The following is a 17279-nucleotide window of genomic DNA, read 5'->3' as shown; positions in this document are numbered from 1 at the left end:
AGTCAGAGAGGCGAGATTACATTGGTTTGGACATATGCTGAGGAGGGATGCTGGGTATATTGGGAAAAGGATGCTAAGGATGCTAAGGATGAAGCTGCAAGGTAAGATGAAAAAAGGAACAGCTAAGATAAGGTTTATGGATGTGGTGAGAGAGGACATGCAGGTGGTTGGTGTGACAGAGCAATATGCAGAGGACAAGAAGAAATGGAAACAGATGATCTGCTGTGGCGACCCCTAACGGGAACAGCCGGAAGAGAAGAAGAGGCATCTTAGAGAAACAGAAAATACTAAAAGGGAGAATCAAAATCTGAGCTCTCCTTTAATTCTGTCCCTTCATTTTCTTGTTCGGATTCAGAATCTTGAATCCCTTCAGGAAAAGAGATATCCCCCTTTTTTTTACCAGAAAAAACTTTATAAGAAGGATCAATAGCTTGAATTAAACTCTTATCCAGGCCCAGTAAACTATTCCTGTATAAGGAAATATGAGAAGGAGTAGACATGTGCTTAGTTTTCTGTTTGACAGGAAAAATAGGGCCAAATATGTTACTAACACCAACAGCAGCAACTTCTTCAGGGATGGGCACAGCATTCTGACACATCAGGGAAGCCTTCCTTGCTCCCTGTCCCAGGACTGACAATAGTGACTCTCCCCTGCCCACTGAGGGGACCCCAACAGCCACAGTGGATGTAGCTAAACCCCAGTCCATAGTGGCTATAGGTGTTACACGAGAGAGAGAGAGTCTCATGGGTAAAAGAAGAGTGGTCTGAGGTACAACAAATGCTCGTAGTAGAGTCACCCACCTACAGCTGAGGCAAACTGCTAGATTTCTGTAGTGGCAAAGGCTGTTTGCTTAACTTTTTCTTTTGGTAACTGAAAGAAGGTCCGACTGTGAGACTGGTAGTTTGTTCCATGATCAAGTCAAAAATGGCACCTTTTTCCATGGAAGGCTTACAGTAAATGCCTGTAAAAACTACAAGTCCTTAAAGGTCACTTTTTTCACAGAAAAACACAGTAAAAACACTTTGCCAGTCCTCACATGTAAAATGAACACAATTTCTCCACAGAAAATATGTTTTTTAGCTACTTTAAACAACTTTTAAACTGAAAAGTAAATGAGCACTCCCATTTAACAGTACAATACAGCCTTGTGACAACTGGTTAAAAGACAAAACGCCTCTCTTTAAAGTAACTTTCCAGAACAGGAAAGTAGTAAAATGCAAACAATATTTAGAATATGGAAGGTTATTCCCGAAATGGAACTTATCTACCCAGCAAAGGAACAGCATCAGGCTGATTGTTGATCCTCGAAAGCTAGAGAGGAGCATAGTTTTCAGCCTGTAGTAAAGCTCTGAAGGGATTGGTGCCCAAACTTGCCTTTTAGTCAGCTCAGCTGCCTTACAATTTGGGTGCATGAACGGTGCCCTGAAGATTTGGAAGCCGGCCAGATGTTATATCCCTGGCAAGACATAACCAATATATTTTATGGCTACTGCAGCAGTGATCAATATGATGAACATTGGCCTCGCCGTAATGATCTGCTGTTGTAGCCTTGTATAAACAACCAGGAAATGCAAGAAGACACAGAGCTTAAGTACAACTTTGTTGTAATGGACTGCTCTTGAGAGAAATGTGACATTACATTCCAAATTTCCAATAGTTTCTCTTGAGGGGAAAAAAGACTTTCTTCTGGACACAGTCTGTAATACCCCCCTGCAGGGATGTAGTGTATTGTGATCCTCAAAGACTGCATGAAACAAATAATCAGACTAATGTATTGTCAGTAACAATTCCTTAGTCTAGTGTACTAGTACATGCACATCCAGGTAAGAAAAGATTGTTATGTTTCAGTTTTTAAAGTAAGCAAGCACTGGAGTTTAACATCTGATAAATACTCTGGGGTTTATGAACAGTTCAAATGGCAGAGCTGAAAACTGGAATCAATATCAATCTACCTGAAACATGAGATACCTCCTGTGGGAGTGCTTCACTCGGGAACATGAAAATAATTTAACTGCTGTTTTACTAACTGTCAGCAGTGTGGGAGAGATTCTGCTAAAAGTTGCTTTCATTGATCGGTAACTGTTGCCCTTTCTCCATTGTTGTGCGACCTTAGAGTTGGTATTAGGGGAGCTGCAGGGGTGTTTGCCCCTCTGCAGAAAAGCTTTCATTGCTGTTCTCTTAAAGTAGCTTCCAGTAAAAGTTGGCAAGCCTGGGATTTTTGAAGAAGAGCTGAGCCAGAGACGAGCCAAGGGTCTGCCTTGGCTCTTTGATTTCAATAACAGCCCAGCCACAAACGACAATCACAGAAGCAGCTCTGTTAAAAATGACTACATCTGGAAGTCCAGGGGCAATTATTTTAAGTAACAAAAAAGAAATACTGCAGTTAAAGCCAAACAGACATTGACATTGCCAGCATTCACTCCATTGAATGCTCAAGGTATACTGATCACGGTTTTCCCTGAAAACCGGGAACAGAGATTGTCCACAGATGGAACACTCGAACGGTGGATTTTCAAATCTCCATCTTGCTGAACATCTGCATGTCGAAAGTTCATATCAGTGAATACAGTGTGCATTCGCTGATATGAACTCGAAGTACTGTCAGAGATCATGGTATAGTGCAGTGTAGGAAATTCATCCCTTTCCTCACTGTAATGTGATCTCAGAGCTGGAATTTATAGTGAATAGGGGGTTTGGGGGGCTGACGTAGGGGGGATTGTCCCCTCCAAAAACATGGTTAAGTGTAGGAGTTTAGTGTTTCTACATTCCTACACAGACAGCATGTGATGTGCTCGATTTTAATGTCGAATCTGCTGAATTCATTCAGCTGATTCTACATTGTGATTTGCAGCATTTTTTTCATGGTTGTGTTTCGGTGTTTTAGTCGGAAATTGTTTTGTCCATTGATATTATGATAGTAAACCGTTAATCACACCTCCAGCAACTGTCCTTGATTTTTAATCAAATTTTAGTTCTGTCCCTCTTAATCCCTCCTAAAAATTGGTGACTTTAGGAGAAACGGTGATAAATTACACTTAATAAATGATGACAATAATTAGTGTTACACTCTTCTTTTACTTCAGAAAATGAATATTAATTCACATTCTCTTATTCTGTCAATTTCTATAATTAATACTACTAATATTTTTTAAAAGTGTCTCTGTTCCTGATTATTTCTGGATTTATACCTAATTCTGTTGAGATTGGTCCCTGATTGGTTTTGCTATGGGACTTACAAAAATTACTGACTGTGAGCAACACACACATTCACCACACAGTACACCAATCCATAGTAAAATATATTATGCTAAAACTGTGAAAATAATCACTGACAAAAGTTTTCTTGACTTCTGAAAACTAGATTTGAGTAAAAATTTAGTGCCAGGTCACCTTCATGCACATTTTCAACAGAATCATCAAGAGAAAAATCAATTCAAATCTAGTACACCAAACCAGTCAACCAATAAAATGTTTTTTTTCTTGACCTCAGCTCTTCCCATCATCCATTGGGTTTATTAGACCTGCCTTAGTCTTACTGGGCTCAATCTGACCAGAGTCAGGTCCTACTGTGGAAATCAAGGATACTGGTACAGCATCATATTGCATGCTGATGAGTGTCTCCTAGCTACTGCTACCTTGTGGCTTGGCTTGGTCAAGAACACTGCCCTCAGGAGTTGCATTCTCACTTCTACACATGCACAACATCCTAAATGAGTGTCTCTCTGCTCATGCGGTATGGAGTTGGCCAGGCCGAAATGCTGCATATTGTATCTAGTCTTTAGCTTGCCTCGCTCATCGGTTCATAAGTACATATTAGGCTAATTGTCCTTGTGGGCCATTTTAAGCTTATGCAATTTCCATTTCATAGGTGAAAATTAAACCTTGTACCTTGTGTCTTTGAGGTAAACACCTTAACCATTATGCCAACCCTCAACCCTAGAAACTTCTTGGAACTTCTCCCTAGAATGAGCCAGTTAGAATTAGGTATTCACAATCATCCTCTACCTGAAGCTCCACCTAATTTTCTTGAACACATGTATTCACCCCCAAACATACACTAAGCACTTCTCAGAGATTAACAGCACTGGGCTAAAATCAGGAACAATTTACAAACTGGGGCTTATCTCAATAAAAACAAAGAAACACAAAATAATGTTGCCCATGCTGTATTGAGCAATGGTAGTGCTTTTTAGGCTCTCCTGATCGCTCTTTTTCTCATAGAAACAGGCTCCTCCCCTCTATGGAAACATGTAAGCACTGTAGAGTAACGAAAATCATGTACCCCTCATCCTGAAAATGAACTGCAAATCTTTTACTAAATGAATTGCCCAACTATAATGTCATGCAATAGTCTTGTCTCATGAAAAATGTTTAAATCCTCTTCCTCTACAGCACTACGGCATGAGGCACCACACTGACTAATATTCTAGCTGACCTCCATGCTTAGATATACAGACTTGACCTAAAAGAAAGCACTTGCATCATGCAGGTCTTGTCTGAATCAACTGTCAGCAGTGACTCAAAGAAAAAAAAAACTTGTGATTGTGGCTTATCTCTTTATTGGTCCTTTAACCTGCTGGATTACGAGCCAGAGCCAAGCCAATATTCAGGCTTGAGCCAAGCTGAAGACGGCTCTAGCTTGTTCACCTCTACCTATCAGAAAATATTTTTCACACTGTTGTCCCTCAGACAAATGTGTGAAAAATTATCATGAATCCCTTTACTGAGATAGGTACATCAGAGAACTCCATGTTTATATATAGTATAAATGATTTTTGTGATACCATCCTGAATTCATTTGTCAGTACAAAAACATTTAGATCTGACAAATCTGGCATGGTATTAAAAATTATGTCCTTTCTTATGGCTAGGGAAAAGCCTAGAATAGAAGTCCTGACCTTCTGGAGTGGATGGCATCCACTTGATGTCTTCTTTAATAACAAGTGATTCACCTGTAGCCCAGCCTATACACCATGATGTGATGGGTTTGTGAAACAGCATGAGCTAGTAATGTCTGCAGAAAGTCTGTCATTGCACAGCAATGAGCTGTTGTATGCAATATCCACTTCTTTGTGGTCATTTCTTGCTAAGAAAACAGGTGCCACTGAAAACTGCCTCCCAGGTGTATTGACAATGGAATTGCAGCATGGTACACCATGCAGTCAGGTAGAATCTCTGACAGTATCTTCTGTTTCCTACTGACCCTGATGTAATGGGATTGCTTTTCTTTTTCTTTTTCCTATAGCATTTTGGGCAACTAAGTTGCCGGATAGGTGTAGTCTTTCTGTAAAATAGCCTCTTACTTGTACAGTAACTTCTCTGAAACTGTAGACACGAAGCATGATCAATTTCATTAAGGGACAAACTTGACTTAATTCTCTTTTCTAACTCAGCTATCATATCATTAGCTTGCTGACTGAATAGCATATTCTGAGTGAGCAGGGGAGGTAATAGTTGTCATGTGACATCCTTAGAATAAGTTTTAGTCCTAAGCCAGCCTCATCTTCTCATCACAACTCCTGGTAAGGCTGACCTACATGAGCCATATTCTGCATCACATGCACATTAACAGGTGTGGATCCCATATTATCAGCCATGGTAGTTAGTTTCTTCAGTATATCTTTGTTATCAGAATGTGAGCTACTGCAAAGTCTCTTATATCTGGTCCTACACAAAGCTTTAATAAGTAATCATGGGGATCCTAAAACTCACAGCACTTAGCAGAGCTAAGCAAGGGTGTGTGTCTGAGGCTGCCTGGCACTCTTTACATTGCCTAATTGGGTGCCACACACCAGGTTTTAAAGGAAAAAAAAGTAAACCAGGAAATAGCAGCTCTGTGCACATTTGAGTACTGTGTTTGCACGGAGCACCCCCTGGGCCTAAACAGGAAAGCAATGGGAAGGGAAAATAGTAGTAGGAAGGTAACCTAGGAGAACTAGCATAGCTGGTAGGTGAACTGTATCAGAATCAGCCAATTACACAGGCAGCAGACCAGCCCAGCCCAGAACACTACTATAAACTATGCAAACACCTTTCCCTCTGTTTTTTCCCACATACTCTACACCACTAGTGTATACAAGCTGGGAAATTATAAGAAATAAAACAGCAGAATGATAGGGGCTGCAGCAGCTATCAGACATCAACATGTGGAAAAGGCTGAGGGTAGTGAGGATGAGAATGCTGTTGACCAACCCACAGTGAGGAGATGGAGAAGGGTGTACAGACCCAGGGTAACCTACCAGGGACTGCATGAGCTGGAGATGGTGGAGCACTATAAGGTGGACAGGGACCTCCTACAGCAAATTGTTGAGCTTTGTCAGCCACGCCTGACACACAGAACTAACAGGGGGGAACCCACCCTAGTGGATACCAAGGTATCTGTAGGCCTAGGTATATTAGCCACAGGTACCTCCCAAAGCCCAACCTGGGATATTAGGAGATCTCACAGGCATTAGCACATGCCAGTGAGCACATATATTTCCTCAACACCCGTGAGGTGTTGGCCAGCAATATGCGTCTCTTCCACCAAATAGCAGAGTACCCTGAGGTGGTGGGTGCTATAGATTGCACACACATATGAATCAAAGCACCACCCAGTGAGTGGGGTAGGGTCTACATCAACCACAAGGGCTTCCCCTCCATCAACTGCCAGGTCCTGTGTGATGCCCAGGGCATTATAATGAATATGTGTGCTGGCTGGAAGCTATCACGATTCCCACATCTGGCATCTGATGCAGCTGTACAAAAGATTTGCCAGTGGGGACATCCCTTACGGTCACCTAATGGGGGATGCTGGTTACTCACTGGGGCCATGGATGATGACACCCATCAGAAATGCACACACACCCAAACAAGAACGCCATAATGAGGCACACATACAGACCAGAATCATAATACAGCATGTGTTTGGGATGCTCAAGTCATGGTTCCGGTGCCTGGACACATCTGGTGGAGCCTTGTAGTACTCACCAGCTACATGTACCCACATTGTTATCATATGTGCCATGCTACACCATATGATCCTGTGGAAACAGCTGCAACAGGAACAGCATGGGGCAGGGCCACACAACCCACCACCAATGCCAAGGCCTGCACAGGCACAGAGTAACTCGGAGGAGGAACAACCTGAGCCTGCCTCAGTAGGCAGATGGAGGCATGCCCAGTATGCCATGACCTTGGCAAAGAGGCAACGCATAGCACATACACTGACACAGTAGGGACCCAGGGAATGACACCTCTCGCTGATTCACATATACAGTAAAAGGGATGCCAAACATGACACTACCTGTGCTCAGCCATGTATAGGGAGTTTACTATGTGCATCCGCCATAGGCAGCCATCAGCACCATCCACAATACTGGCACACCCACAAGGTAAGTCACTCCCCTTACCGAATGCTGATTGGAGTAGTATGTGTTGTTACTTGTATTTGTGGTATGGATGTGAGCATGCAAGGGAATCGGGTGGCTGAATTGGATGCCAGCAGATAGTAGACACCTATAGTGGCAGCATGAGATTGTAACAATTACGCGGGTCACCATAGTAGCCAATACTACACATGTTGGCAAAATCCACTGAAGGAAATGTGATGGGCCACATGTGTGTCCATATGGCACACACATGCTAGTCAGGGAGGTTCACATACCCAACAACAGTCACAGCCAGCAGGACAGGTGTAGACAAACACAAACAAAGGCTGTGCTAAGGCCACTGAATAGCATCCCCCCCCCCAGTGCTACAGAGGCAGACCACATCGGTTCAGGCAGTGGGATGTTTGTTCTGAAGGGAAGGAAGTCAGAAAATAATATGTAGGTCAATCAAACGTAAGACCTGTAGTACACTGACATGCCTCTAGTCAGCATGATAGGTTAGAAAACAGAATGAAATGGAGTACCTGACATACCAGTACAGTCATAGCAAATGTGTACAAGTTTCAAGTGTGCACCCCCCCCAAACTTGTGTAGTAATGTAGAAACAGGTGTGCCCCCCATAGTCTATGTAGATGTCGTAACAGTCAGGTGTACCCCCCCCCCAATCCTATGTAGAGATGTAGTAACAGTCAGGTGTGACCTCCCCAATCTTGTGTAACAATGTAGAAACAGGTGTGCCCCGCATAACCTATGTAGACAGTAGTAAGAGTCAGGCATCCCCCCAATCCTGTGCAGAAATGTAGAAACAGGTGTGTGTCCCCAACCCTACGTAGACATGTAGTAACAGTCAGGTATGCCCCCCAGTCCTATATAGAAATGTAGTAACGGTCTGGTGTGCCCCCAATCCAATGTACACACATGGTAACAGTCAGGTGTTTCCCCCCCCCAATTTGATGTAGAAATGTAGTAACAGTCAGATCGGTGTGCTCCCCAAATCCTGTGTAGCAATGTAGAAACAGTCAGATGTGCCCCCCTATATCCTATGTAGACATGTAGTAAAAGTCAGGTTTGCCCCCAATCCTATGTAGAAATGTAATAACATGTATGTGTAGGTATAATACCAGTGGAGCACAGATGCCCAGAGTTGGCCAAGGTAGCAGGGTAGATTGCAGCATTTGTATAATATGCTGGTGTGTGTGTTTCATATTGTGTGAGAGTGGCCAGTATGTATGCATGTTGAGGTATGACTTGGTGGCCATTGCCCACTACTGCTGATGACAGGGCCAAGTCCTCACAACTCCAGTGCCAAAGACAATTCCCACCAGTATAACACATGCTAGCAGTAAGCCATTGTAAATGTATGGTGGTCATATGTGTCACCATCTGAAAGACTGACATGGCATGGCTGTTGGGCTAGATATACAAGCAGTACACAGGGGAAAGTACCCCAGACATACAGTATATAATGTGTAACTGTGAAATGGACACACTCTTGGAATTGTACATACAGGTATGCATCACATTATCTGGGCCTGTAGTAGGGAATACTGGTGTCATCTGCCCGAACATTTGCAGATCACAAAGGTGGTAGGACTGATGTATCGGGAAACAGCTGATGTACCTGCACATGCCATCATAATTGGAATACCCCATGTGTATCTGTGCATCAGATGCAAGTAGTGTCCCTAGCACACATGCACCCAGCTCACCCAAACACCACCCACGGGTACCTCTCTGGTCGCATCCCTGCTGTTGGGAATGGATACAATATGATCCCCAACTCTATATGGCAATAGTGACAGAATGCAGCATGCAGTGCAGGTGTCCCATGCAGGTGTGTCCCTAGCTGTAGGTAGCACCCTGCCAGCATCCATACCTCCTGATCAATACTGATAGAATGTATTGGCATGAATACCTAGCACACCTATCCTGTCATCCCAGGGGAATATACTGTATGGTAGTCTGGGACTGTAGGACTGACAGAATGCAATAGCCTGCCACAGCTGGCCTGTATCACCACCAAATGGCCTATAGGCATCTGCCAAAGGCCTATGTCTCACACATACTGCCAATGCATGTTATGTCATGGACACCCAAATAACATAACACACTCCATATAAGCCATATGCAAGGCCATGTGGACAAACCCCAGTAACATGTCCACCATGTCCCACTGCATGAACTGTGAACCAACACCAAAACTCAGCTGTGAAGAGGTGATAACCTTAGGGAAAGGATCAGAGAATGTATGCATAATGTATGGCAGAGGATAGAATAATAGATGGGGAGTGGGAGCATGGGCAGCATGGAATGTGCAAGGTCCGACACACAGCTGTGTGCACACACTATCCCTGGTTGCAAACATATAAATGGGTGGCTACAAACCTGCCCATACACCACAATAGGGGTAATGTCCTGACTCATGGCCCCTGCCTCTGGGTAACCTGTGTGAATCTGTACAGCTGTGAGGTATTGCCACAGCAAGATAAGGTCATAGTGTCATGTTGATGGATGTTCAAGTATGAGATCCTCTGCTAGCACTGTACCAAGGTGCTGAACTGGATATACAGACCCAGCAGCAAGTGTCTGCAGCTCCCCCTCCAGAATAGCATAACTTACCATGAATATGTAGGTGTCTGTCCACAATACCAGACACAGCTGTATTCACCCTTGTTCCCCAGGACATCAATGTGAGCAAGAATGTCCACATGACAGTACTTGTGGACATAAAACATCACAGTGTATAACAGTACGCATGTCTGAATATCTCTGCTAACATCAGTACCTAGTAGCAGAAGCAGCACAGACACAATCACCTACAGTACACACTATCCCTTGCACAGTTTAGCTCCATATTGCCAAATGATCTACGGATACCCTGAAGAAACAGTTTTCTACCTGTAGGTGTACAATACAAAGGTCTGCACTAGAGTACAAACCACCTGGAATGGATCCACACATTCAATACAGAAGGGAATACTGGGCATGCTCACCCACTTAAAAAAATGAAGTCCATGTCCTCAAACAACAGTGGACCATATGTATATATATATATGACTGTTGCAGATGTTAGTACATACACTCCTCAGTATGCACCAGTCATGCTTTGTACACACATTGGATAGGAATGCGGACATATATCCAAGAACAACACACTATAATAAGCCAAACATAGACATATATAGATGTGTGAAAGAGAGTGACTGTGACAAAGAGCCATCCATCATAAGGCCTGTCCCTCCCAGCACACAGCCAAATGGCTACAACCACATGATGTGTAAATGTCACTCACTGTAGAAATTTGCCACTGGTATCCATCAGCATTACAGTCTATGTGGTGCAAGTGCTAGCTGTGCAACATGGCTGTACAAGGCAGTAGTCATCTAGCAGCTGTATACACATACCTGCAGAATATAACCCTGCATGTGCCTGCATGTGGTGTGTCAACCTCTAGATGAATGGGTTATGGCCCATGCAAACACACTGCCCTCCCCATAGCCCTACTATGACAAGCCTGCTGATGTCGTCCACTTTGAAATACACTTTTAGGAATGGAGTAACCCAGTAATATCTGTGGTGTGTCCTAATACTGTGCAATGCTGTAGTGTGATAAACTAGTTAGGCAGGAGTTCTAATCCCAGACAGGGCAACTGTGTGTGGGTGTGTCTCTCTCTGTGTAGGGAGCAATAATTTTTAGGCTAGTCATGCTCACTGCAATTCAAATGTCCTACTTTGGCAAGGCTGCTGATGTCATTCACTGTGTAATACACCTTTGGGAAAAATGTAGCCCAGTAATCTCCGTGGCATGTCCTATAACTGTGTAATGCTGTAGTGTGATAACCTAATTAGGAGTTCTAATCATAGACATGGCAACTCGCTAGTCACTCTCACTGCAATTCAAATGCCCTACTTTGGCAAGGCTGCTGATGTCATTCACTGTGAAATACACCTTTGGGGAAGAAGTACATCAGTAATCTCCCTGGCACGTCCTAAAACTGTGTAGTGCTGTAGTGTAATAAACTAGTTAGGTTGGAGTTCTAATGCCAGACATTGCAGGTGTGTGTGTCTGTGTTTTTCATTTGTATTCTTTGTGGAGGTGGCCGTGAGTGTGTAACAACCGGACTCATTGAGGAGTGGCTTTTGCAAATTTATTATATGGTGCCCCTATTATATGTCACAATGTCCACCTTACAAGGATAACAGATGTGAAATAGCCAAGAGGCTGGGGTGCCAATTCATACCCCTACATGTGACATCAAATGCCTGGCAAACAAAGTTAGAAACCCTTGTATTACACAGAGAACACTCTCAACCCATGTCTCATACACAAACACACTTGCCTAGTCAACAACCGCTTTGGTGGTAGTGCCTTGCACATTGCTCAGAGAAATTAACTATGGTGTCATTGCAGTGGGCTACAGAGGGCATGGCACCCTGTCTATCAGTACAATAGGCACATACATGCAGACAGTGCACCCTCACTATGTTCTCCACTGGACACCTGCAAAACCTGTGGTGCCATCAGATGTGACCCACAAAGGACATACCATGCCTTAAACACATGCCCTGTATGGACAGATGCCATTGACACCAGGGAATACCTGTATTGTGCTATCAATGTAGGTGCAGTGTCAACCTGCTCTCTATTACCTGTTCCCACCACATGAGGTCAAGACTGGCACATCTGATGATAACAATCTGTGTACACAACATGGGCCAGACATCCCAGGTACAGTTCCACATGTCACTGTACATGCATATGAGATGTGTACACATCCCAGACACTGTCCATTTCATGGACTAAAGAACACATACATGTCAAGCAATGCACGGCAATGGCCACACACAATAGTTACCCAGGTGACTGGATGGTGAATACAATACCCACCTGTGTGGGCCAATCCAGACACTACACCCCTGAGACACACTGCAGACCATTGTCATGTGGCCTGATGCCAAGGTATACCCATCACCTAGCCTTGTATAGCCTCTTGGCACAGTCAACCACTACACACCCGTGAAGGAATGCAGCCATGCATGTCAGTACTGGCACCCTGAGTCTGTGTGTGTGGTGTATGATGCTTTTGACAACATTCACACTCACTACAACCCCCATTGGCAAACTGGCACATGCTGTCTGATGCCAGATACCTCCACATACCCTTTGCCCATATAACCTCCCAATAACCCCTGTGGTGCATGTGATACCTGCACAATACTGTATTGTGGCAAACAAACTAGTGAGGAGGTATATTACTGACCCTGCCAGTGTGTCAATGTGTGTGGGTCCCTGAGAGAGTGTGGCTGTGTTGACGCTGACACCTGTTCATGTGGACAGGCACGTGTACTACACCTACCATATCACTACCATATCACTGTTGCAGATGTCACTCACCATCACATATACGTTTGGAGAGCTCCTCAACATGTAAGCTATGTGGCACATCCAATAACTGCATAGACATGTAATAGCAATACATATTCAGTCAGTCAGGAGTTTGATACCCTGTACTGGTAGGTGTGTGACATAAACATGCTTAGGTTTTACTCTCCCATCTCCTCCCTGACCTGTCTGTGCCTCTGTCTGCCTCTCTCACTCCCTCTGTAGTGGATGTGGGACATACACCTGCTTTGCTTAGGCAGCAGCATGTGTTTTGTAAGTGATGCTCATGATCAGCTGATGGTCTCTGCACAAATTGCAGCCCTCCTCTAGCTGATTGCATGTGGAACAGCTGTGGTAACATTCCCATAGCCAATTGCATGGAAACACACTCCAGTATCTAGGAACATCATGTTGGTGTTGGGCCTTTTCATTCACTGTGAGCAGGACCTAGATTTGTTGCTTGGCAAACAGCATCACAGATGGATTGGGGATTTACCTCTAGCAACATACACTGCGGAAACAGGCCAACACACAGGAGGGGGATGTGCCTGACACGACTACAGAAGTGTTGCTATTCTGCATTTGGATCAATGTTGGTTTAACAAGGTGTGCGTGAATATGGCTGGTCTACATGTTTTAATACCTGTCATGATAGTGCTATGTTACTGAGGAAACCCCCATCTGTAGGGTCATCTGCAGACTGGGCAGTGTGTGGTGCCTTTTGTTTCTTGTGTTTCTCACAGATCACCTATCTGTGAACTGCAGAAGCATAGTGTGAGGACTGCAGACAGTATATGTTGACAGATATGAGAGTTACTGACTTCATATCCCTCATAGGACATATGTCATAAAAAAACATGTTACAACAGTAAATGTATGAGCGTATCACAGCAACATGTCAATATTGGCCCTGTGTTTGTACCTTCAGCCACAACTCTGTCAACCTGTGTACATATATCATGCAGTAAGATGTGCATATGTTCTGTACACCATAATTTATTGACATCATATCTGATAACAAGCCAGTGACATATTAGACTGTGACACATGTTATGTATAGTAGGGGTTATCTTTGAAGACATATCCTGGGCATTCTGTGGTTGTGTGTACAGTACTGAGGTCTGAGTACTTATTGTGAGTGTTAACAGTGTGTGTATTGTGAATATGTACCTTGGCCTGTGTACAGACTGTGGTAGATGTCATTGTTCTTGGTCCTGTTCTATCTGTTGTTACATGCTGCTCCACTGTATGTTACCTTATCGGCTTACATGTTTAAAGGGTCAAACAAACACATGTCCCATACCACAGGCAGGCATCGGACCACACTCTGTAGTGGCGCAGTATATGTAGGGTTAGTGTGTGAGTGGCACATATGAGGGTGGTGTTGATCAGATAGTCCATATACTGTAATGTTACACTAGCTACCATATGTGCCTGTGCTCGCATTGGTTGTGGTTATGCACTTTCACACAGGTGTCTGTTAACTCTGTGCTATGATATGCCTGTAGCGCTTGCTGTATCTGCAGGTACATGTGTATTCCCCCATAAGAAATGTAGGCCAGTGTTGTGGCAGTCTGCCTGTAGCCTGCACAGAGCTTTGTTACATTCCTAGAAGCTTAGTGTACTTACCCAGTGTGATGTTATGTCCAGATACTTACCAGATGTACTGCTGCCAGGCCACCATAACAGTCATGTATGTCGGACAAAGCAGTGGGATGCTGTACAAATGTATGTCACTAGTGGGTAGTATGTGGCCATGGCACCTCTGTACCAGTGGTTAGTATGTGTCAGGACAGGAAGGGGTGTGTGAATGCATAACATATGGGGGAAAATGTATACCAGTGTTTACGTGATATACCCATTGTTTTCTTGTGATTTGTATTGTTAGATGTTATGAAATTCGATGCTATGGGTTTTAGATGTTTTGGGTTTTAGAGGTTCTGGTCTCAATGTTATGAAATTAGATGTTATGGGTTTTAAATGTTTCAGAGTAGACCTATATATATATAAAACAAACAGCACCAATGGTGCTCAGACCTGACAGGTACATAGAACCAAAAACGGTGCATGGAGAAAATATCCACCCCAGAACTTAACACATCCAGCATTCACTATGTCCCAATAACATAGTGAATAACTACTCACCATTGTGGCATTAGTCTATTTTATTCCATAACAGGCAAATCAGCAGACATCCAACATAATGGACATGGCCACTGTTACTTGCAAACTGGTTTCACCATATAGGCATCATCAGTTCTCAATTTGCCATCTCCTATACTTGTATTATTTTAAATACCTTCATCATAGGTTCACAGTTAATTACTGGATATGTGTTCAAGGAGACCACTGAGAAACATAGCCCAGTTTCTCAACTGACCTATAGGATTATTCTGGTTAAGTGACTTGCTCAGATTCGTACAGCAGGTAAATGGAGGCTAATAGAATAAAATATTGGACTACTGGAATCCTCTTTTTAACAGTTTGTAGCCTCAGTCCTCTGCATTAATTGCAACTGGATCACTGAAGTCAGAGACTACTCACTTAATACTTGAGGACAGCTTTAATATCCATTTTTTAAGACCCCCCCGCCCCCGGGGCTTGTCAGTTCCTCTACCTTCACTCACTTGTCCCATTTGTTCCAAAAGAATGAGAGCCTGGTATTTACAGGTTAGGTGAGAGCCCTACAGCATATCAGCCCTTCATTCTTTGCTGAAAGTCAGATAACAGGGAGCAGATCTTCTTGCTGGTCTGGGGGCAGAGCAGCCTATCGCCTCTCTCTCAATAAGCATGCTCTCCTCTCTCTGCAACTCCTTTCAGCCTGCAGTTCCTACATCTCAAGAGGAAGTTTGCCTCCACACACTAATTTCCCCTCAGCTATTTAGTCTGAATGTACTGTGGTGGTGTAAGCTCAGCTGGGACAGAACTCCACTTGCTGAACACATGGTACTCTGACTACATATCACCCATATGGAGTGCCAGAGCCACCTCCCCTTAGGATGTTCATAATGGCACCAGCCACTCAGTCATACCCTCCCACTAGTCAAACTTAGGTCATGTAAAGCATAGTCAGGGTATGACTGAGTGGCTGGTCATGTAAAGCATTAGGGTTTTATTCTAATATACAACAAAGACAGCTTAAGGTCCCTGTTTTTGGAAGCCAACATACTGTACATATCATCCTTAATAGTACTAATGGATGACTTACATATTTTACTTGATTCTAATACAATCACCTCAACTTTCTGTCTTTCCAGAGTTAACATATCTTTCTTTATTTATACTCTCTTTCTCTCCCCACATTCTTTATGTATTATGCTTAACAATCTACATTTTTTTCTTTGAATGTTTTTTAAATAAATGTTAAGGATTTCAAAGGTAAGGTAAGAGGAAAGTGCTTACTACTGTGTTACTCAAGTCGACTTCTTAAACTTGAGATACACCTCACAAGATTCTAACTTATACTCAGTCCCCCTCCTTGGGCAAAAAAAAAAAAAAAAAACAGGTTTTGTAATCTTAAAGAGCAATTTGTTTTACCATAACCCATAACCACACTTGTTGATGGATTTATGGGGAGACAAACTTAACTTCTTCCAATTGTCCAGAAGATTTTCAGTTCAGAATATTAGAATTTTAATCAAAAAAGCCAACATATGCAGAGAAATGTTTCTGTAATGCAAAACTAAGGGGCCCAAGGTTTTCAGATGTGAAAAGAGCTAAAGACAGTGCATATCAATGCTCATTATATTTGAGGATCTCACTCTGCCTACATTAGTACCATTTTAGGCATTATACCAGCATTTATTATCCCAGGAATATATATTTATGCAAAGACATCCAGAAAGATAGGAAACAGAATGCAGATAATCTTAAATATTGTGACTTCCTCTTCTAGTAATCTGACATGTAAATGATAGTTAGAGAAATTATTGTTATGCAGGGGAGAAGAAAAGGAAATGTTTAACGTTTGCTGCAAAAAACATTTATAGCTAGACCTCTTAAACCTTTAAACCTATGTCTTATGTTATACTGTCCTTACTGTATTACTCTCCTTACTGTACACTATGTACAAATATGGTGTTTAATGTGCTCATGCCAAACCATTTATAAATCTTGTCCAGTGCACTTACCTGGTACAAAATAAATTACTGAAATGCATATGCAGAAGAAGGTTTATAAAAGACCAAGGGAAAGAATTATTTCACATAGCAGTTTATAACAGAAGGGAGTATAATCGACAATGTTTCAAGAATAAAGGTTAAGGTGGTAGCATTGTAATACAAAAATTCAAGAACTGGATATAGTTTTTGTATCAAAGAATATTATGAGAAATGAATGTAAGCAGATAAACTTTTTATTAAAATGCTTGCAGTAGCACTTATCTTTCTAATCCCTAAAGGTACTCTATTTATTTATTAATTATTGATATTTGATTAGAGGGAAAGTCCAACTGGGTAGGAGCCCATTTTCTGCAGAGGCCTGGGGAGAAAAGCTCCAAAATAAGAAGTCGCATAATTAATTATCA

This window comes from Protopterus annectens, chromosome 3.part0 (genome assembly GCF_019279795.1).
Source record: "Protopterus annectens isolate FY-2018-M chromosome 3.part0, PAN1.0, whole genome shotgun sequence".
Classification (NCBI taxonomy): Eukaryota; Metazoa; Chordata; order Ceratodontiformes; family Protopteridae; genus Protopterus; species Protopterus annectens.
This window is presented reverse-complemented; position numbering follows the sequence as displayed.